Consider the following 20871-nt stretch of genomic DNA (forward strand, 5'->3'; position numbering starts at 1 on the left):
AGGAGACGAGTCGAGAGCTGAAGCGGAGCCGGGATGTTGATGGACTTCAACAACAATTTCGAATGTAGAATGGGCGGAGATGACCTTTCCCATGTCCGGTTGAACCCTAAGCTTTGGAATCTGCGACCAGTGGTGAAGGACCCAGGAGAGGCGATGGGGGTCCCAGCTTGGCCGGATGCATATGCGCACGTCAAGGAGAATCAGCAAGTGTGGCTTTCCGGGTCTAGGCCACTGCCGGAGAAATGTCCCAGATATCCGCCGATAAGGAGGACGCTGCTGGGAGTGACGCGCAAGAAAAAATGCGGAAATGGAGTGAAGGGATGGAGCCGCGCTTTATCAGCTGGAACTTTGCGGCCATGCATACGTTTGATTTTACGTTTCCTGATGCATGGAGCGGGAAGAAGATTAGGGCACCCCCTTCCAAGAAGCCCGGGGTTTCCGCTGATGTATAGAATAACGCGTACAGACCAGCCGATGGTTTGTCACTATTAAAGTGGCCAGGAGAATTAATACAGTTAGAAGTGGAAAGGGAGTGCAGAGGAGGCATCTAGATGACAGTGGATTATTTGCCGCCACATGACAATGAGTCGGTGGAATTCCTGGTGAACGATGAACTGTTTTACTGTGCCAGCTCGGCCTGAATCGGGCGTTGATATGCGCCAGGGCCCCTCGGGACCTGGATCAAAACCAGATACCAAGGACGATGACGTGATGGATCAGGTTGATGATCCCATAGAAGGGAAGGAGGACAAGACGAAAGGATTTGACTTAGGTGCGTGGGAAAGGTACTTGCTGGAGTATCATTTTAGTGAATACGACGACGACAGGGAAGTCGATGAGCCCCTTTTGTTGATAGTGCCGTCTTCAGTTATGTCCCCTACGAAGGAGGCACCAGGCAGCTTGTCACCGGCAGACCCAGTAGGCCTGGCATTGAGTTACCGGAGTAGGGAGGTACATAAACTGCTTCACGAGTCACCTAGGGGAAGAAGAATCGAAGACACGACGAGGGTATTCTTCCGAGAATGGATGGGAGAGATACCAAAAATCTCAAGGTTTTGGCTAGTTTCTTGTTGCTTCTGATCTATTTTTAAAAAATATGGATATGTTTAGAGTTTAAATTTAAGCTCAAATTGTATTTCAATTGGCATCATGTTGAGACACTGATACAAAAACTTTGAAAAGAAATATGGATTTTTCCAAATTTTTCACACAAAAAATTGAAATACAATAAAATTTTGCATTATTTGAGTAACAAAGCGGGTTATATAACGCTCTCAACATTAACAAGAAAGCTCATAAAAGCTGAATCGAAATTGAAACTTGCGGAAGATAGTGCACACTTGTTAAGCTGGACCCGCATCGCCTCTCCTGGATCCTTCACCACTGCGCAAGACGGGAGTAGTCTGGAACCGAGTGGCCTTCATGGAGAGGACTGGGGACGTGATACGAAGATACGAGACGCAGTCCGTAATGAAGGTGGGGTTGAATCAGCCCATTAGGAGCGAGGTTCTAGAGAAACTGATGAGCTCCACAGAGTCTGACGTTCTGACCGAGTCAGTCACGGAAGACAGTGCCGATGATCATCAGACTACGAAGAGACAACCAAAAAGGCGAGCTAAGAAAGGGCTGAAGATATTGAGAAGTAGAGCAGGGAGTAAAACAGAGAATCAAAAAGTGATAAAGTAAACAAACCTGGCACGGATGAAGCTGGAGGGACAACTCGGTGTGGTCGAGTACAGTCGGATCACAATACCCGACTAAGTCCACATGGGTGATGCCGCCGGAGGCTATGTGGAGATACTCAAGGCGAGGAATTCAGCGAGAGGGCACTTGATGGCGTGGAATGAAAAGAATTCCATGCAAGAATACCTGCAAGAATACAGGAATTGACAGAAAACTCTAATCTGAAACGAAAAGTGTATGGCACTGTGATGTCCTCGGAAGCGAACGAAATCGGGTTGGGGCAGTTGTTGAAAATCTCTTGGAGGGCGACCCTCCAGAGATACTTCGGTAAAACCATGCAAGCGCATGCGACGGTGGCATCATACCTAGCCTACCCATGTACGAGGACTGAGTTGCAAATGTCTGATGGGAGTCAAAATATCAGAAAATGAATCTAGTAACGATTCGAAATCGAAGGAGCAGGAGCTGGAACTGATGGAAGCCCTGCGCGTGTTGATTAAAAGAGATGACTTTGCGATAGCCTGGGCTAAGCGCAAAGATGCCCTTTGTTTTCTTAGATTCGTGGTGGATCGTATCCCCACTCCTGTATTAGAGGAATGTATAAAAACCATTCGGCAAGGGGGGAGTTGATCGTGAACGAATTTTTTAAAGGGCTCTCCTGGAGTTATATCAGGACAAGCCGCTACTGATATCGACTAAGGAGTCTAACGATATAGAGAGCTACCGCAGGCTAGAAGAGGCGAGGAGATACTCCAACAACGAGCTGAAGGTGAGTCGTGAATCCATTGAAAGAGTCAGAGATCCCATGGATTATGCAACCTTGGATAAGCTGAAGTCATTTCAATACTTATTCGGCATATCAGGGATAGCGTACAACCTCTTTGTGGATTAGGAGGTCAGGGAGGCCTTTTTTGACTAAAAAAAGGTCATAATCCTTGATTTCTGGGACAAGAGAGTCAAAGAAACCGGCCTGTTAATGGTGAAACAACCCAAACTGGGAATCATTTTGGAGGAACGAGTGGTTGAACTCTCGGTTCCCGAGCTGAAGGGGCAGTGGGTTTTGAATGTGGTTCATGGGACGGTCCCTTGAAGACCAGCTCAGCAACAATGTGGGAGCTCATGCAGCCTTCATGGTGCCCACATCCAAACGCCGGTTTGATCTGGGATATGACGGCAGATGTCGCATTGGATTTGGATGATGACACGAGTCTGCATGATTTGGCCGTGATACACCATTTGTTGGCCATGAAAGTAGCAAAGAAGAACGGCAAACCAGCCACAGAATCAATCGTCCGAGGGAGGTTGGAGGTTCTCCAAGTAATTGCTTGAAACAGGGCGCTTGTCTTGCTTCCAGTTGTGGGATGGAAGGACACAAATGTGGTACGGACCATTGCTTAAACACGCTTGTTGAGCAACATCGCCAACTAGGTAAATTGTATGGAAGACTAAGCATGTCGAACAAGAGTGAAATGGAATTGATTGCGAACTGTCATGGAGTGACGGAAGTAAACTTGATTACTGCATTGGGTTTTTGCAGCAAGACCAGCTCGATCGAGTCGTTGGAATGCCTGGAGCGTGCCCATGGGCTGATTACATCCTTGAGTGTGGAAGTGATCCCTGGAGCGTTTCATACGGAGCAGAAAATTGGAGGTTGGCGATAAGCTCTGGAAAATGAAAGCAATCTGAAGGACAGTGAGGCTTATCATAGACCTACTGGCTCGAAGTATCTGGTGGGTTCCAGATCCGCACCATAGTGCAATAGTAAATACCCTAGGCACATGGTGTTGATGGATGCGAGGATGCAGCAGGTGTTGTTTGACCAACTCTTCTCCGTACCAAAATGCGTGAGGTTGGGCTGAATGTCGGAGAAATCGTATGACTTACTGACGAAGATCATTCCGGCCGTTCCGAAGAGATCTGAAGGCGAGTTGCAGGACGTAGTGGGTGAGAGTTTCATGAGGTTGAGTGAGGGTAATGTGAGTGAACTCCAGATGAAGAAGGCCAGCGAGTGTTAACCACCGAATTCCCCACCATTGATAAAAAAAGACGACGTACATCGAATTATGATAGAATTGGAACCGTTACTAGGAGCTTCAGGGTACCGGACCCGAAGGAATGACCGATGGGGAGTATCCTTGTCACTGCCTGGCGCAGATGTTATGGTAAACCAAGCTCTGGAATCTGGTGTTAGTATGGGACGTGGAGGAGTTGTACTCCACGGGGTTGCCAGACCAAAACCAGCCAGTGTCGATTGCGGTGGTTAGTGCCATGATGGCGGTGAGATGGTTAGAACCAGCGCGGGCACGAGCGAGCAGGAAAAGACAATGCCAACGCCTGAGCAACTGAGTGGCGTGAAATGTAACCAGACTTTGGATCTTTTCAGAACCACCTGCAGGGTTCTGAGGAAACCCAAAGCCATTGAAAGAATATGGGCGAGGCAGAGGTTGATGCCTTGGTTCCGGGAAGTTATGACGTCATGGATGTATGAACGCCCGAAGCGTCATATGTCCAGAAACACGGAAGCCTATCAACCCTTCCAGCTAGATATAGGACCATGAGCCTATAGGAGAGTATTCCTGACGCAGAGGAACGCCGTCATCACTGCGGTGAAGCGAGTAGCTGGAACGCTTTGTGTTACTGATCAAGAAAAGAAAGAGGTCTTACAAGCTGACCTAGAACAAAATGTGAGCATGTGCCTGCATAACAGCTTTTGCAGGAACTGGGAGCAGAAGGTGAACGTGGATTTACTGCCTTGTTGCAAACACTGTTGACATATTGCAGAAGGTCCTGGAGGATAGTGAAGCAGGAGAGCAGGAGCAAGAGACAATGGAGTGACGGATGAGGGTGTGACACCAGAGGGAAATAAAGAGAAAGAAACTTAATTGTCTTTGTGCGCTAAAACTTGTGCCAATCAACTAAGCTTGATTATTGAAACTTTTAAACTTTTTGTTTGGTTGTAGTTTGGTTAAACCAGGCTTTTGAAATTTGTTAAATTGTTGCAATTGTTGAATAACAAAAAGAGTTTTAGTTGATGCTATTTGATATATACACAGAGCATAGGTGAGTATATTTACCTATTTGAACCCGACTGAAGTTTTTAACCTGTGTAAGACACATGTTCACTGTGTGGCGACCTGGTAGGGTTTAGGCACGCTCGCTCGATGAGGGTGAGTACCTCATGACCTCTCCTAGCCACAGAGTTTTTTAGTTTTAATATTGAGGCAAACGCATAACTGAGTGATTATACTTGTTGAAAGACATTAAGTTAATTTTAAAGGGTGCGTGGCCGTGCCACGTCCCAATTTTTTAATCAGCAAGAACGAAAAGAAGTTTTATGGAGAGATGACATAAGTAGTCATGAAAGAAATTTTATCTAGAACACTCCTCATGGTGCAAAATTTGTGAAAATGTTGGAAGGAAGTGAAATGTAGTACGATGCCCTTTATGACACGCAGTTAGTTGAGGTGGAGTAGATAATTTTTTTTTCTATTGCGATTTGTAAGGTTGATTATAGAGAACTGGAACATTAGCTGACGATAGTACAGAGTTATGCGATCAATGGGACATTGGAGGGGATGTTCGGGGAGTATGTGCCATTCCCCCGGATTGGCACAGCGGAAACTTCCGTCGCAGCAGGAAAACAACAACATTAGAGGCCTTAGTCGTTATATATTGATGTGAAGTAGGCTAGACTATTCTAGAAGAAAATTTTAAGACAAACTCGAATTGCGACGGTACGTTTCTGAGAAATGCAAATCGGTCATCTTTAGCCGGAAAATAGAAGAAAAACACAACAACAACCGAAATAGCGAGAGACAGACAGTCAAGAAAATTGACAGAAAAAAGCGAAGCCTCTTATCGTGACAATCACGCACGATAAGACACTTAATTGAAGTAATTAGTCAGAAAGGAGCAGTAACCTCCCGTGCCACGAAGTTGGAGTAATAACGACGCTATTACTGGAAGAGCGCAAAATAGGAGGCTCGGTTCTTTAGACTGTCATGTGGTGAAAAAATATAGTAAACTAGCTTTTTAGCTACTCTGATGTCCTAAGCATTTGAAATAATACCCATATTGTTTGTTATTTTAGAATATGAGTAGCTAAGAAGAGGAAAGGGTCAATCCATCTGCAATGGATTTAATATAGAACTGTCACCAAAAACAAAGTAATATAGGGTACTCAAGCCGTGTTTTTAAGGAAGTTCATGTAGTCTGGGGATCCGAGCCCAGCTATGTGATTATCTTCGCATGTAATGAAAGCTGATCAAAAGTTGTTTGACTGATGGCCTAAAAATGGTAACTTTTTACTTAGCCCTAAACAAACCAAAAAATCAACTGGCTAGGTCGAGACGGTGAAAAACGAGTAGAATTGAGGTAACTAGCACCGGCCAGTCGTCAATGGGTACTTTTTCTACACTCCGTCACTGTGTAGTATTTGGGCGAAAGGTACAACCTTAATTGTGTTACGAGGGGCTTCGTTGAGTACAATTTGCAATGCAGTATTTTACTTTATTGCTGTAAAATGATCATCTCAGTTTGCGCATCCAAAAAGCTGCGCTGTGTTAGGCAGTACGTATTCGAATGCTTAGACGAGCCGTTCCTGACTTTGTGCCTCCAAAAAACCTTTTTCGAGTTAGGAGGGGCTTATTTGATGCGAACTGGCAATTCCGTTTTTTCTTTTCACCGTAAAAAGACCATTTGCATTTGTGCCTTCAAAAAGCTTAGTTATGTTGGGAGGGGCTTAGTGGATTGCTTAGATCAGCTGTTTTTGACGTGGTGCAACGCAAATCCTTAATTGTGTTAGGATGGGCTTAGTTGACGACAAACTGCAAGGCCGTATTGATCATTTGCCTTTGTCTCCAAAAAATTAGTTGGTTTGGGAGAGGCTTAGTGGAATGTTTAGGCGCGCTGTTTTTTTTTGCCTCCAAAAAACGTTAAATTGTGTAAGGAGGGTCTTAGTAATGGACAATTTGAAACGCCGTGTTTTTTTTTTCAATTCTGCAAAATGATAATTTTCTTCTAAGCCTACAAAAACCATGTTTGTGTTAGGAAGGCCTCAGTGGAATCTTTAGGTGAGCTCTACTTGACTCGGTGCCTCCAAAAACCTTAATTTAGCAGGTTTTTTTAGGACAACTTACAAGGCCGTATTGTTTTTAATACTGTAAAACTGTTAGTTGTGTTAGGATGGGCGCATTTGGATGTTAAAGTGAGCTGTTCCTGACATTGTGCCTCCAAAAACCTTAGTTGTGTGAGAAGGGGCTTAGAAGAATCTTTATTGAGCTGTTTTCAACTTTGTGCCTCCAAAAACCTTAGTTGTGTGAGAAGGGGCTTAGAAGAATCTTTAGTGAGCTGTTCTCAGCTTTGTGCCTCCAAAATTCTTGGTTGTGTTAGGATGGGCGCATTTGGATGTTAAAGTGAGCTGTTCCTGACATTGTGCCTCCAAAAACCTTAGTTGTGTGAGAAGGGGCTTAGAAGAATCTTTATTGAGCTGTTTTCAACTTTGTGCCTCCAAAAACCTTAGTTGTGTGAGAAGGGGCTTAGAAGAATCTTTAGTGAGCTGTTCTCAGCTTTGTGCCTCCAAAATTCTTGGTTGTGTTAGGAGGGGCGCAGTTGGATGTTTAGTGAGCTGATCCTGACTTTGTGCCTCCAAAAAGCTTTGTTGTGTTAGGAAAACCGATCTGATGACAACTTGCAACGCCCTATAGTATTTTAATGCTGTAAGCTGATCATTTGTCTTCGTGCCTCCAAAAACTTATTTGTGTTATGAAGGGCTTAGGGGTATGTTTAGCTGTTCTTGACTTCGTGCACCCAAAAACTTTAATTGTGTTAGGAGGGGCTTTGTTGAGGACAAATTGCAAAGCTGTATTTTGATTTAATGCTGTAATTTGATCTTTTGCATTAGTGCCTCCAACAACCTTAATTGTGTTAGCAGGGGTTTCGTTGATGACAATTTGAAATTCAGTATTTTACTTTATTGCTGTAAAACGATCATCCAAAAAGCTCAGTTGTGTTAGGTGGTACGTATATGGATGTTTAGACGAGACGTTCCTGATTCTGTGCCCCCAAAAACCTTCTTTGTGTTTGGAGGGGCTCTTTTCAAGAGATCTGGCAATGACGTTTTTTACTTTATTGCTGTATAACTATCAATTGCCTTTGTGCCTTCAAAAAGATTAGTTGTGTTAGGAGGGGCTTCGTGGTGTGTTAAGGTGAGCTGTTCCTGTTTTTGTGCCTCCAAAACTCTTAGTTGTGTGAGAAGGGGCTTATAAGAACGTTTAGTGAGCTGTTCCTAACTTTGTGCCTCTAAAAATTTTAAATGTGTTAGGAGGGGCGCAGTTGGATGTTTAGGCGAGCTGTTCCAGACTTTCTGCCTCCAAAATCCTTAGTTGTGTTAGGAAAGCCTATCTGATGACAACTTGAAACGCCCTATAGTATTTTAATGCTGTAAGTTGATCGTTTGCCTTTGTGCCTCCAAAAACATATTTGTCTTATGAAGGGCTTAGGGGAATGCTTAGCTGCGCTGATCCTGACTTGGTGACTTCAAAATCTCTAATGACTTAGGAGGGGCTTAGTTGTGGACAACTTGCAATGCCGTTTTGTTTTTAACACTGTACTTTTACAATTTGATTTTTTGCCTCCATAAACCAGAATTGTGTTCGGAGGGGCAGTTGGATGTTTAGTGAGCTGTTCTCAGCTTTGTGCCTCCAAAATTCTTGGTTGTGTTAGGATGGGCGCATTTGGATGTTAAAATGAGCTGTTCCTGACATTGTGCCTCCAAAAACCTTAGTTGTGTGAGAAGGGGCTTAGAAGAATCTTTATTGAGCTGTTTTCAACTTTGTGCCTCCAAAAACCTTAGTTGTGTGAGAAGGGGCTTAGAAGAATCTTTAGTGAGCTGTTCCTGACTTTGCGCCTCCAAAAACCTCAGGTGTGTTAGGCGGGACGTAGTTGGATGATTAGATGAGCTGTTCCCCTGACTTTGTGCCTTCCAAAATCTTAGTTGTGTCAGGAGGGGCTTAGTTGAGGACAATTTGCAATGCCGTATATTACTTTAAGGCTGTAAAATGATCATTTGCATTTGCGCCTCAAAAAATCTTAGTTGTGTAAAAAGGGTCTTAGAAAAAGGTTCAGTGAGCTGTTCCTAATTTTTTTGCCTCCAAAAACCTTAATTATGATAGCAGGAGCTTTGTTGAGGACAAATTGCAAGGCCGGTCTGTTTTTAATACTGTAAGCTCATCATGTGACTTTGCGCCCCCGAAAACGGCAATTTTGTTAGGAGAGGCTTATTTGAGGAAAACTTGCAGTGCCTTTTTATTGCTGTAAATTGTTCATTCGCCTTTGTGCCTCCAAAAACTTTAGTTGTGTTAGGAGGGGTTTCTTGGAGTGTTTAGGTGAGCGGTTCTTGATTTGGTGCCTCCTAAAAACTTAATTGTGTCAGAAGGGTTTTGTTGAGGACAACTTGCATTGCCAAATTGTTTTTAATACTGTAAACTATAATTTGACTTTATGCCTCTAAAATTCTTAATTTTGTTAGGAGGGGCACAGTAGTTGGATGTTAGAACTGTTCTTGACGGTGCGCCTCCAAAAATTTTAATTGCAATAAAAGGGGCTTATTTGTGGACAACTTGCAGTGCCGTATTTTAGTTTAAAATAGTAAGCTGATGATTTACACCTGTGCCTCCAAAAAACATAGTGTTAGGAGGGGCTTAGTTGAATGTTTAGGTGAGCTCTTCTTGACTTTGTGCCTCCAAAAAACTTAGTTGTGCTAGGAGGGGTTTTGTTAAGGACAATTTTGCAATGCAATTTATGTTTAATACTGTTTTGACTTTGTTTCCCTGAAATATTCAGTTATGTTAGGAGGATCACATTTGGATATTTAAGTGAACTGTTCATGATTTTCTGCCTTCGAAAAATCTTTAATTGGGTTAGAAGGGTCCTAGTTGCGGACAATTTGCGATGCCGTATCTTACTTTTTTGCAGCAAAATGATTATTTGCTTTTGTTCCTCCAAAAACCTTAGTTGTTTTAGAAGGAGCTCAGTTTAATGTTTAGGTGAGCTCTTCCTGACTTTGTGCCTCCAAAAAACGTCAATTGGGTTAGTAGGGTGTTAGTTGTGAACAACTTGCAATGCCGCGTTTTACCTTTTTGCTGCAAAATGACTATTTGCCGTTGTGCCTACAAAAACCCTAGTTGAGTTACGCGAGCGGTAGTTGGATCTTTAGGTGAGCTGTTCTTGACTTTGTACCTGCAAATACCTCAGTTGCTGAAGGATGGGCTGATTGAAACCTTTAGGTAAGCTATTCCTGACTTTGTGCCTCCAAAAAAATTTTAATTAGGTTAGTAGGGTGTTAGCTATGGACAACTTACCAAGCCATATTTTACTTTATTGCTGTAAACTCGTCATTCGCATTCGTTACTCCAAAAAACTTAATTGGTTTATTGAGGTGTTAGTTGTGGACAACTTGCAAGGCGGCATTTTACTTTATTACTGTAAAATCATCATTCAATCTGGCGCCTCCGAAAACCTTAATTAATTTTAGTACTGTAAACTTATCATTTGACTTTGAGCCTCCAAAATCGTTATTTGTGTTAGGAGGGGCACAGTTGGATGTTTAGGTGAGCTGTTCTTGATTTTTTGCCTCCAAAAACCCTTATTTTGTTGGAAGGGGCTTAGTTGTGTGTGGGCGAATTGCAATGCGGTCTCTTCCTCTAATGTTGTTAACCTTGATTATTTTAGGAGGGTTTTTGTTGAGGACAACTTGCAATGTCGTATCGTTTTTAATGCTGTAATTGTATAATTTGACTTTGTGCCTCCGAAAACATTAGTTGTATTAGGAGGGGCTTTGTGGAATGTTTAGGTGAGCTGTTTTCGACCTGGTGCCTCGAAAGTTTTTAGTTGTGTTGGGAGGGGCTTAGTTGAGGGCCACTTGCACTGCCAAAAATTGTTTCAATGATGTAAATTGATCATTAGTATTTGTGCCTCCAAAAACCTTAGTTGTGATAAGAGCGGCATTGAGGAAAATTTAGGTGAGCTGTTCTTGACTTTGTGCCTCCAAAAAGTTTATAAGTGTTAAAATAGGCTTCGTTGAGGACAACTTGCAAGGCCGTATTGTTTTTAATACTGAAAATTCGTCATTTGACTTTGCGCCTCCGAAAACCTTAGTTGTGTTAGGCGGGATCTAGGTGGATCTTTAAGTGAGCTGATCCTGGTTGTGTCCCTGCAAAAACCTCAGTTGCGTTAGGATGGGTTTAGTGAAATCTTTAGGTAAGATGTTCCTGAATTTTTGCCTCCAAAAAAACTGTAATTGTGTTCAGAGTGTCTTAATTGTGGACAACTTGCAAAGCCGTATTTTACTTTATTGCTGTAAATTCATCAACTGCATTTGTGACTCCAAAACTTTTAATGGTGTTAGAAGGGGCTGAAGTGAATGTTCATTGAGCTGTTTTTGACTTCGTGCCCCCGAAAAACTCGTGCCCCGTAAAGGGGCTTCGTTGAGGACATCTTGCTTTGCCGTATTTTACTTCAATACTGTAAATTATTTATCATTTGAATTTCCAACTTCGTAAACCTTAGTTATGTTTCGCGCGACGTAGTTGGATCTTCAGGCGAGCTGTTCCTGACTTCGTGCCTCCAAAAACCTTAGTTGCGTTAGGAGGGGCTTAGTTGAGAACAATTTGCAATGCCTTTTTTATTTTATTGCTGTAAAATGCCTATTTGTCGTTGTGCCTCCAAAAACTTTAGTTGTGTTAGAAGGGGCTTCATGGAATGTTAAGCTTAGCTGTTCCTGTCTTGGTGCCTCCAAAGAACCTAAATGTATTAGGAGGGGCTTAGCTCTGGACAACTTGCAATGCGGTATTTTGCATTTTTGTTGTAAACTGATCATTTGCGTTTAAAAACTTTAATCGTATTAGGAGGAGATTTAATGAGAACATTTTGCACTGCTGTATATTTTCTAATGCTGTAATTTTCTCATATGATTTTGTGCCTCAAAAAACCTTCGTTGTATAAGGAGGGCTGCAGTTCGATCTTTAGGTGTGCTGTTTCTGATTTTTTCACTGCAAAAAATTTTGTTTGTATTAGGAGGGGCCTAGTGGAAACTTTAGGTAAGCGGTTCTTGACTTTGTGCCCCCAAAAAAACTTTAATTGTATTGGAACGGTCTTAGTTTTAGACAACTTGCAATGCTGTATTTTACTTTATTGCTGTAAATTCATCATTTGCAGTTGTGACTCCAAAAATCGTTATTCGTGTTAGGAGGGGCTTTGTTGATGACAACTTGAATTGCCGTATTTTACTTCAATACTGTAAAATCATCATTCGTGTTTGCAACTCCAAAAACCTCAGTTGTGTTTTGCGGAACGTAGTGGGGCTTCGTGGAATTCTTAGCTGAGCTGTTCCTGACTTGGTGCCTTCAAAACCTTAATTGTGTTGGAATTGGCGCAGTTGGATGTTTAGGTGAGTTGTTCCTGACTTTTTGCCACCGAAAACTTTGGTTGTTTTAGGCTGGGCTCAGCTGAGGTCAACTTGCATTGCTGTAGTTTATTTTAATTCTGTAAATTGATCAGTTGCCTTTGTGCCTCCAAAAAAATTAGCTGTGTTAGGAGCCGCGTAGTTGGACGTATAGGTCAGCTGTTCCTGACTTAGTTGTATTAGGAGGGGCCTTATGGAAAGTTTAGGTAAGCTGTTCCTGACTTTATGCCTCCAAAGAAACTTTAGTTTCAATAGAACGGTCTTAATTTTGGACAATTTGCTTGAATTGTGTAAGTTGAATTGTGTAAGTAGAAGCTTAGTTGTGAACAACTTACAATGCGATATTTTAAATTAGGGTTGTAAACTGATCATTTGCGTTTGTGCCTCCAAAAATCCTATTTGAGTTAGAAGAGGCACAGTGGATGTTTGGTGAGCTGTTCCTGAATTTTTGCCTCCAAAAATTTTAATTGTGTTACTAGGGGCTTTGTTGTGAACAACTTGCAATGCGGTAATTTACCCTAAGGTTGTAAACTGATCATTTGCATTTGTGCCTCCAAAAATCTTATTTGTGTTAGGAGGGGCGCAGTTGGATGTTTAGGTGAGCTGTTCCTGACTTTGTGTCTCCAAAAATCTTAGTTGTGTTAGGAGAGTCTTTGTTGATTGCAAATTGCAATGTTGTATATTATTTGTATGCTGGAAATTGACCATTTGCATTCGTGCCTCCAAAAACCTTATTTGTGTTACGAGGGTCTCAGGGGAATGTTAAGTGTGCTGTTATAGACTTCGTGCCTCCAAAACCCTTAACACTGCTAGAAGGAGTTTGTTGAGGACAACCTGCAATGCCGTTTTGTTTTTAATACTGCCAATTTATCATTTGAATTTGTGCCTCCAAAAGCCTTATTTTCTTAGGCAGGACGTAGTTGGATGTTTAGGTGAGCTGTTCGGCTGTACGTGAGTATGTGCCTCCAAAACTCTTAATTGTGTTAGGAGCGGCTTAATTGAGGACAAGTTGCAACGCCGTAAAACAGATCATTTGCGTTTGTGCCTCCAAAACCATAGTTATGTTAGGAGGGTCTAAAGTGAATGTTTATTGAACTGTTCTGGATTTCATGTCCTCAAAAACTTTAATTCTGTTAGTAGGAAAGTTTGCAATGCCGTCTTGTATTCATGGCTGTATATTCATAGTTTGACTTTGCGCCTCCAAAAACTTTAGTTGTGTTAGGATTGGCGCAGTTGAATCTTTAGGTGGAATGTTCATGTCTTTGTGCCTTCAAAAATCTTAGTTGTGATAGGAGGGGCTTAGTTGAGGGCAACATGCAATGCCGTATATTATTTTATTGCTGTAAATTGACCAATCGTATTTGTGCCTCCAAAACCTTAATTATGTTAGGAGAGTCTTAGGAGAATGTTCAGACGAGCTGTTTTTTGTTCTAGACTTCGTGCCTCCAAAAATCTTAGTTGTTTTAGGAAGGGCATCGTGGAATGTTCAGATGAGTTGTTCGTTGTTCCTGACTTTTTGCCACCAAAAACATTAGTTGTGTTAGACGGGGCTTAGCTGAGGTCACTTTGCATTGCCGTAGTTAATTTTAGTGCTGTAAAATGTGCCTCCAAAAAGCTTAGTTGTGTTAGCAGGCGAGTAGTTAGACGTATAGGTGAGCTGTTCCTGACTTCGTGCTCTCAAAATCCTTAATTGTCTTAGGAGGCGCTTTGTTGAGGACAATTTAAAATACCATAAATTTTTAATAATGTAGTATCATCACTTGACTCTCTGCCTTCAAAAACCCTAATTTTATTAGAAGGCGCGTAGTTGGTTGTATAGCTGAGCTGTCCCTGACTTTGTGCCTCCAAAAACATTATTTGTGTTAGGCGGGGCTTAGTTGAGGACAACTTGCAATGCCGTATTTTATATTAATGCCGTAAATTGATCATTTGCCTTCAAAATAATTATGTTAGGAAGGGCTACGTGGAATGTGCAGATGAACTGTTTTTTGCTCTCGACTTTGCGCCTCCAAAACTATGTGTTGTGTTAGTAGCGGCTTAGTTGAGGACGAGATGCAATGACATATTTAAAATCAATGCTGTAAATTGACCATTTGCCTTTGTGCCTTCAAAAGCCCTAGTTGTTTTAGGAGAAGGAGGTGCTTAGTTGAGAAAAACATGCTATGCCGTATTTAATTTCAAGGCTGTAAATTGGCCTTTTGCCTCTGTTAAAAATTTTTAGTTGTGTTAGGAGTGTCTTAGGGAAATGTTTAGTGAGCTGTTCTTGATTTTGTGCCTCCAAAACACTTAACTGTGTTAGAAGGAGTTTGTTGAGGACAACCTGCAATGCTGTTTTGTTTTTAATATTGCCAATTTATCATTTGATTTTGTTCCTCCAAAAACCTAAGTTGTCTTAGGCGGGACGTAGTTGGATGTTTAGGTGAGCTGTTCGGCTGTACGTGACTAAGTGCCTCCAAAACTCTTAGTTGTGTTAGGAGCGGTTTAATTGAGGACAAGTTGCAACGCCGTAAATTGTTTTACTGCAGTAAACTGATCATTTGCGTTTGTGGCTCCAAAACCTTCGTTGTGTTGGAAGGGTCGTCAGGGAATTTTTAGTAAGATGTTCTTGGTTTCGTGCCCTCAAAAACTTTAATTGTGTTAGAAGGGGCTTTGTTGAGGACAGTTCGCAATGCTGTATTGTTTTTAAAACTGTTTATTTATTATTTGACTTTGTGCCTCTAAAAACCTTAACTGTGTTAAAAGGAGTTTGGTGAGGACAACCTGCAATGCTGTTTTGTTTTTAATACTGCCAAATTATCATTTGACTTTGTGCCTCCAAAAACCTAGTTGTCTTAGGCGGGACGTAGTTGGATGTTTAGGTGAGCTGTTCGGCTGTACGTGAATAAGTGCCTCCAAAACTCTTAGTTGAGTTGAGAGCGGTTTAATTGAGGACAAGTTGCAAAGCCGTAAATTGTTTTACTGCTGTAAACTCATCATTTGCGTTTGTGGCTCCAAAACCTTCGTTGTATTAGGAGAGTCTTCAGGGAATTTTTACTGAGCTGTTCTTGGTTTCGTGCCCCCAAAAATTTGAATTGTGTTAGTAGGGGCTTTGTTGAGGACAGTTCGCAATGCTGTATTGTTTTTAAAACTGTTTAATTATTATTTGACTTTGTGCCTCTAAAAAACTTCGTTGAGCTTGGAGGGGCGCAGTTGAATGTTTGGTTGAGTTGTTCCTGACTTTGTGCCTCCAAAACTCTTAGTTGTGTTAGGAGCGGCTTAGTTGAGGACAAGTTGCAATGCCGTAAAGTAATTTAATGCTGTAAACAGATCATTTGTGTTTGTGCCTCCAAAACCTGAGTTGCGTTAGAAGGGTCTTAAGGGAATGTTTAGTGAGCTGTTCTTGACTGCTGTTCTGATTTCAAATAGAAACAGAAACATGAATTGTTTTATTGCGTTCACAAAATGTGACGCCGCCGCCACCACCAAAAGAAATATGCTTTTATTCCCTTGCAAAAGGAAGGGAAATGCTATTGGAATAATTCGTATAACGTTTTAAGCATTGAGAATTGAAACGACTATTCTCATTCAATACGAATATTAACGATTCCTCTCGTAAAATACGAGCATACGAAACCTTCTTCTCGTAAAATACGAATGTACGAATAAATAATACGAAGTTAAAAGAAACTTCTCATTTGATACGAAAAGTGGCGTGATTTCCCAATCTGAGTATAAATAGAAGCTCAAAACTACGGGAATTCATTCCAACAATATCTCTTCTAACACCAACACCACCCTCTTCTACCACCCCAACCAATCTCTAAAAAAATATCTCTAATCTCACCGTTAAAATAGATATTGAGTCAAAAGGCAACTTGCTGTAAATTCATACTAACTTCTTTTTTTAATAAAATATTTCTCAGCGAATTTTAGATTTACTTTCTAAAAAAGAAAGTAGAAAGGACCCTTTATTCCTAGCAAGCGTTTTGTCCGACGTCTATAGTATTGCTAGCGTAATAAATTGGTGCGACCAGTGAGGCTCACCTTCTAAAAATTCGCAAAAATTGCTAAAGTCTCAAAAAGAGATAAAAAGCAAAAATTCCAATTCTCAAACTGGAGAATTGTTGAAATTTCTCTTACAAATAAAGAGAAGTAATAAATTTCCAAATCGGAAATTTAAGTTTTCTAAACAAATTTATAAACCTTTCTATCTTTCTTTTTTAAGTTCTAAACTAAATATAAAATGGCTGATACCCCAATATCCCATCCCAACTTGTCTTTAATGACATTTTCGGGAAACGATCCGAACCAAAATGCTACAGCATTTTGGAATTCAGTTGAAAACAAAATTCTTTTCTCATTAGGTCAAAGACCTGCTGATAATGATGCACGACGCAGCTATGATAGCAGACAACGATCCCTATTCGGATCATTGTTAACTGATACATCTCTTGAATGGTTCAATGATAATGTAACCAATGCTACCACATGGGCACAACTCAAAGATCTCTTCCTAAACAGATTCACTGACGGACGAGATCAATTCAAACATAGAATTGATGCTGAAAATGCAGCTCGCCAAGATGGCGAATTAATAAAAAATTACTTCCACAGAATTAAATCTTCTGTAGATAGAGGATGGCCCGAAAGTATTGATGAAGCCGTTCATGCTACTGAAGCTGCTCAAATGCTGAGAGAACTATACAAAACAGACAAAGAAGTCAAAAGTATATTGATTTCTCAATTAAGGGACTAAGACCTCTAGCCCTTAAACAAAAAGCTCATGAATACATGATAGAGCATCCAAATGCCAATTGGGATCAATTCACAAATCATGTAATCACTAAGGATCTAACATTCATTGTTGCTACTGATCCTGCTAATAAGTCAACAACGGATAAAATGACTTCATTAGAAACTCAAATTAAAGAACTAACAAAATTGATCAAGAATCAAGAAGTTAGTGCAATCAGTGATCAGAATTCATTTCAACGACGTCACCCTGACATCAAGGGAAGACCTAATAGTACACGATTCTGCGAATATTGCAGAATGAATGGACATTCTATATCTAGATGTTCCAAAAAGCAAGTTCAGGACGAAGTAAATAAGTTGCGAAAAGAACTCACAACAAAAAATGAACGAAGAGTTTCATTTGAAACTGATTATAAACGAAATCGAAGACCGAATAACTTCCCTAACCAGAATAACCCTAATCCAAGTAACCGGTTTTGGGATAACCAAAACAGAACTACTAACAATTCAAATCCTAGCCAAAATAACTATGGCATTCGCCATAATTATAACTACAACGGAAACAATTTCCAAAAGGCTAATGCACAATCGTCTTTCAATAACAAAAGACCCCAAACCTATGATGATAGGTATCCCAGAGAAAACAAATTCAGAGAAAATGAACAAGTTGCTAAACAGTTCTACGACCAAGAAAATAGGCAATTCAATAGTAATCCTAGAGGTCGACCATATAACACTGGAAGCTATAATAGCAATAACAGTCGAGACTCAACGCGATCTCAATCACCAAATTTTAGATCGAATCAAATACAGTCTGAAACTACCCACTGGGTTGAGGAAGAAGTCAATTACTGTGATGCGATCACTGATTTCTTTCCTTTAAACTATTAAAGTCTCCGAAACCGAGCGATGATAGTAATCCTAAATCAAGGATATATCTTAGCTTATATCATTTTGCCACCGGAGACAAAAATAATAATAGTGGACTTGAAATTGAATTCATGATTGATCCAGGATCAACTTGTAGTATCATAAACTACCCAACTTATCAGGAATTGGAAAAATTAGGTCAAAAAATGACAATCTACCGATCCAAAATTAAAGCAAAGACTTATAATGGATCTGATATACGTATGTTTGGCCATACATCTATCCAATCTTGTTTCGACACTGATGGAAAATATCCATCTAACCACAAAGTGTGGATAACTGAAGAAAAGACTGCTAACCTATTAGGAGTAGACTTTTGTCATCTCTTCTTAAAAGCTCTCTACTTTGATATCCCAGCAGTTGAGCTCAAATCAAAAGAAGGTGTAATATCCTACGGGTTGATGAACAACGATAAAGAATATCCTAACGTTTCAAAAATTGTCTCAATTAACTTGAAAGAACCCCTGTTCATCCCAGCACGCTCTACATACTTATACAAACACTTGGCTGAACCAAATTCATACTTTGAAAAAGGGACTACATTCCTGCCTCATAAAAATACAACCAAAACCGAATTGGTTTTCATTAACACAGTTTGTACTCAAATTGAGCAAAGCCTACCTATCCTAATTGAGAATCAGAAAGATCATCCTGTCACACTAAACAAGTGTGTACTGGGCTATGCAGTAACTGATATTCAAGGATACGAGGATAAAATATTTGCTATTCACGATTGTGATGAGTTCACAACGAGAATTTTAAACGAAAGTTCAGAATTCGATAGCTGTTTCATGCTGAACACTGTTGTCAATACAACACAGGAAAGCAATACTCAATTATCCGGCCCCTGTCTACAATATGTAGACTTCAAAAAAAGGTCCATATTCGAATCGAATATGCCCATTGCCCATACAATCTCTGCAGATAGAGCAATGAAAAAAGGGTTTGCTGAATTAATTAGCAAAAGGTATCCTGAGCTACGACACTTTTGTAACTCAATACATGCTAACATTAACGATATTCTCATCTTCACTGATCCAAAATCTGGACAAGTCATATATAACCTGATTACCAAACAGAGGTACTTTCAGAAACCCACTTACGACGCTATATTCAACACCTTGTCTGAAATGAAAGATCATGCTATAGCAAATAACATTCGATCTATCGCAATGCCCAAAATTGCTTGTGGCTTAGATAAAATGAATTGGGAAGAAGTTTCCAAAATCATTCTCGATGTATTCCAACATTCTGGAATTACTATATTTGTCTATGTTTCAGGACAAGAAATCAAGGACATGCCTGCCCTTGAAGTGTTTGATACAGAAAACGTGTCAGAAATATTTGAACAAATTGGTTCAGATATAGTCAAAGTATGCAAAAATGAAAACGAAATAGCAACCGACTTTTCTAATGATGCAAAGAACCTTTGCAGGCCTCCCTTGAAAGAACAATTTAAAAAGTACCGAAACAAAGAACATAATGATCGGCTAATTGCCTTTCTTGTCAACGAAACGTTTACCCAATACTCCTCAATTGATAAGGAAAATAGTAGCACTTTGGAAAAAATCGAAACTACTATTAAATTCTTATCTGACTTCGATTTCACACAAAGTGATATATCGGATGATGAATTTGCTGATCTAATTCAAATGCTGATAGAGGATCAAGACGTTTATTCTCATCACATATGATATTGGAAAAACAAAACATAAATTCCACATACCACTCAAAAAGGACGCAACGTTCAAAAAACAACGACCGAGTAAAATCCCAGTCCATCTAAGAGATAAATTGGACAAGTTAATGGATGAGTTAATCCAAGCAGGCATAGTCAGAGAACTAAATGAAAAAGATGATATGAACTCATGGTTCGTAAATCCAGTCATCATTCTTCCAAAAAAAGACTACGTTAAGTTGGTCTTGGATGCTAGGTATCTAAACTCAATCACAGATACTAGCAATTGTAGTTGGCCATTAGAACCACTACAAGTTCTCATGACCCGAATAAACGGATCATACTTCACAAGTAGTGATCTCTCTTGCGCCTACCATCAAGTACCTCTAACAGATGAGGCTCAGAAATTAACAAGCTTTATTGTAGGAGGTAGACAATATACCTACCAAGTTGGTTTTTATGGCTTGAAACCACTTCCAAATTTCTTCAGTAAACTAATGAGATATGCCTTCGGACCTCTCATTAAAGAAAAAAAAGTAATTACTTACATAGACGACACTCTGTTACAGAGTCAAAGTAAAAATGAAATGTTTGACACAATTCGAGAATATCATTCTCTTTTACGGAAGGCTAACTTAAAAGCTGCCCCTGATAAAACCTTTTTCTTCCTAAGAAAAGTTAAATTTTTAGGCCATGTTGTCTCTAAAGATGGTCTTTCCCCAATCGCTTCACGAATTGATGACATAAAAAGATTGAAATCCCCTGAATCAAAAACAGAAGGCCTAGGAGTATTAGGTGTCATGGGATTCTACAGCACATACATCATCAATTTTCATGTGGACGCAAAATGTCTATATGAACTAGCAAACAGTAGTGATAAGTTTCAATGGCTACCATGCCATGAAGAAGTTTTTCAAAAACTGAAAGACAAATTCTGTCATGATATTTCAAATGCCATACCTGATGTAAACTACCCATTCCACATTCACGCCGACTCCTCAAATGTAGGAACCGGATGTATACTCATCCAAGACTTCCCTGAAGGGAAAAGAATTGTTTCTGCCAATTCTAGAGTCTTTGATAAAGCTGAGCAGAAAATGTCTACTCAACATCGTGAATTATGTGGAATAATATCTGCTTTGCAAACCTATGAATTCTACATTATAGGTTCACCCTTTCCTCTATACCTATATTGTGATCACAGACCTATTCTCTTCTTATGGACCAGAAAAGGACAACTATCTCATAGATTTTTCAAATATCAAGTCGTATTGACAAAATTCAACAATTTGAAAATAATCTATACTCCAGGTTCAAACCTAGCCTTTCCTGACTTATTGAGCCGAAATGTGCCCATCGCTGATATCAAAAGATATCAACTAGA

This window comes from Symsagittifera roscoffensis, chromosome 2 (assembly GCF_963678635.1).
Source record: "Symsagittifera roscoffensis chromosome 2, txSymRosc1.1, whole genome shotgun sequence".
In the NCBI taxonomy this organism is placed as follows: Eukaryota; Metazoa; Xenacoelomorpha; order Acoela; family Convolutidae; genus Symsagittifera; species Symsagittifera roscoffensis.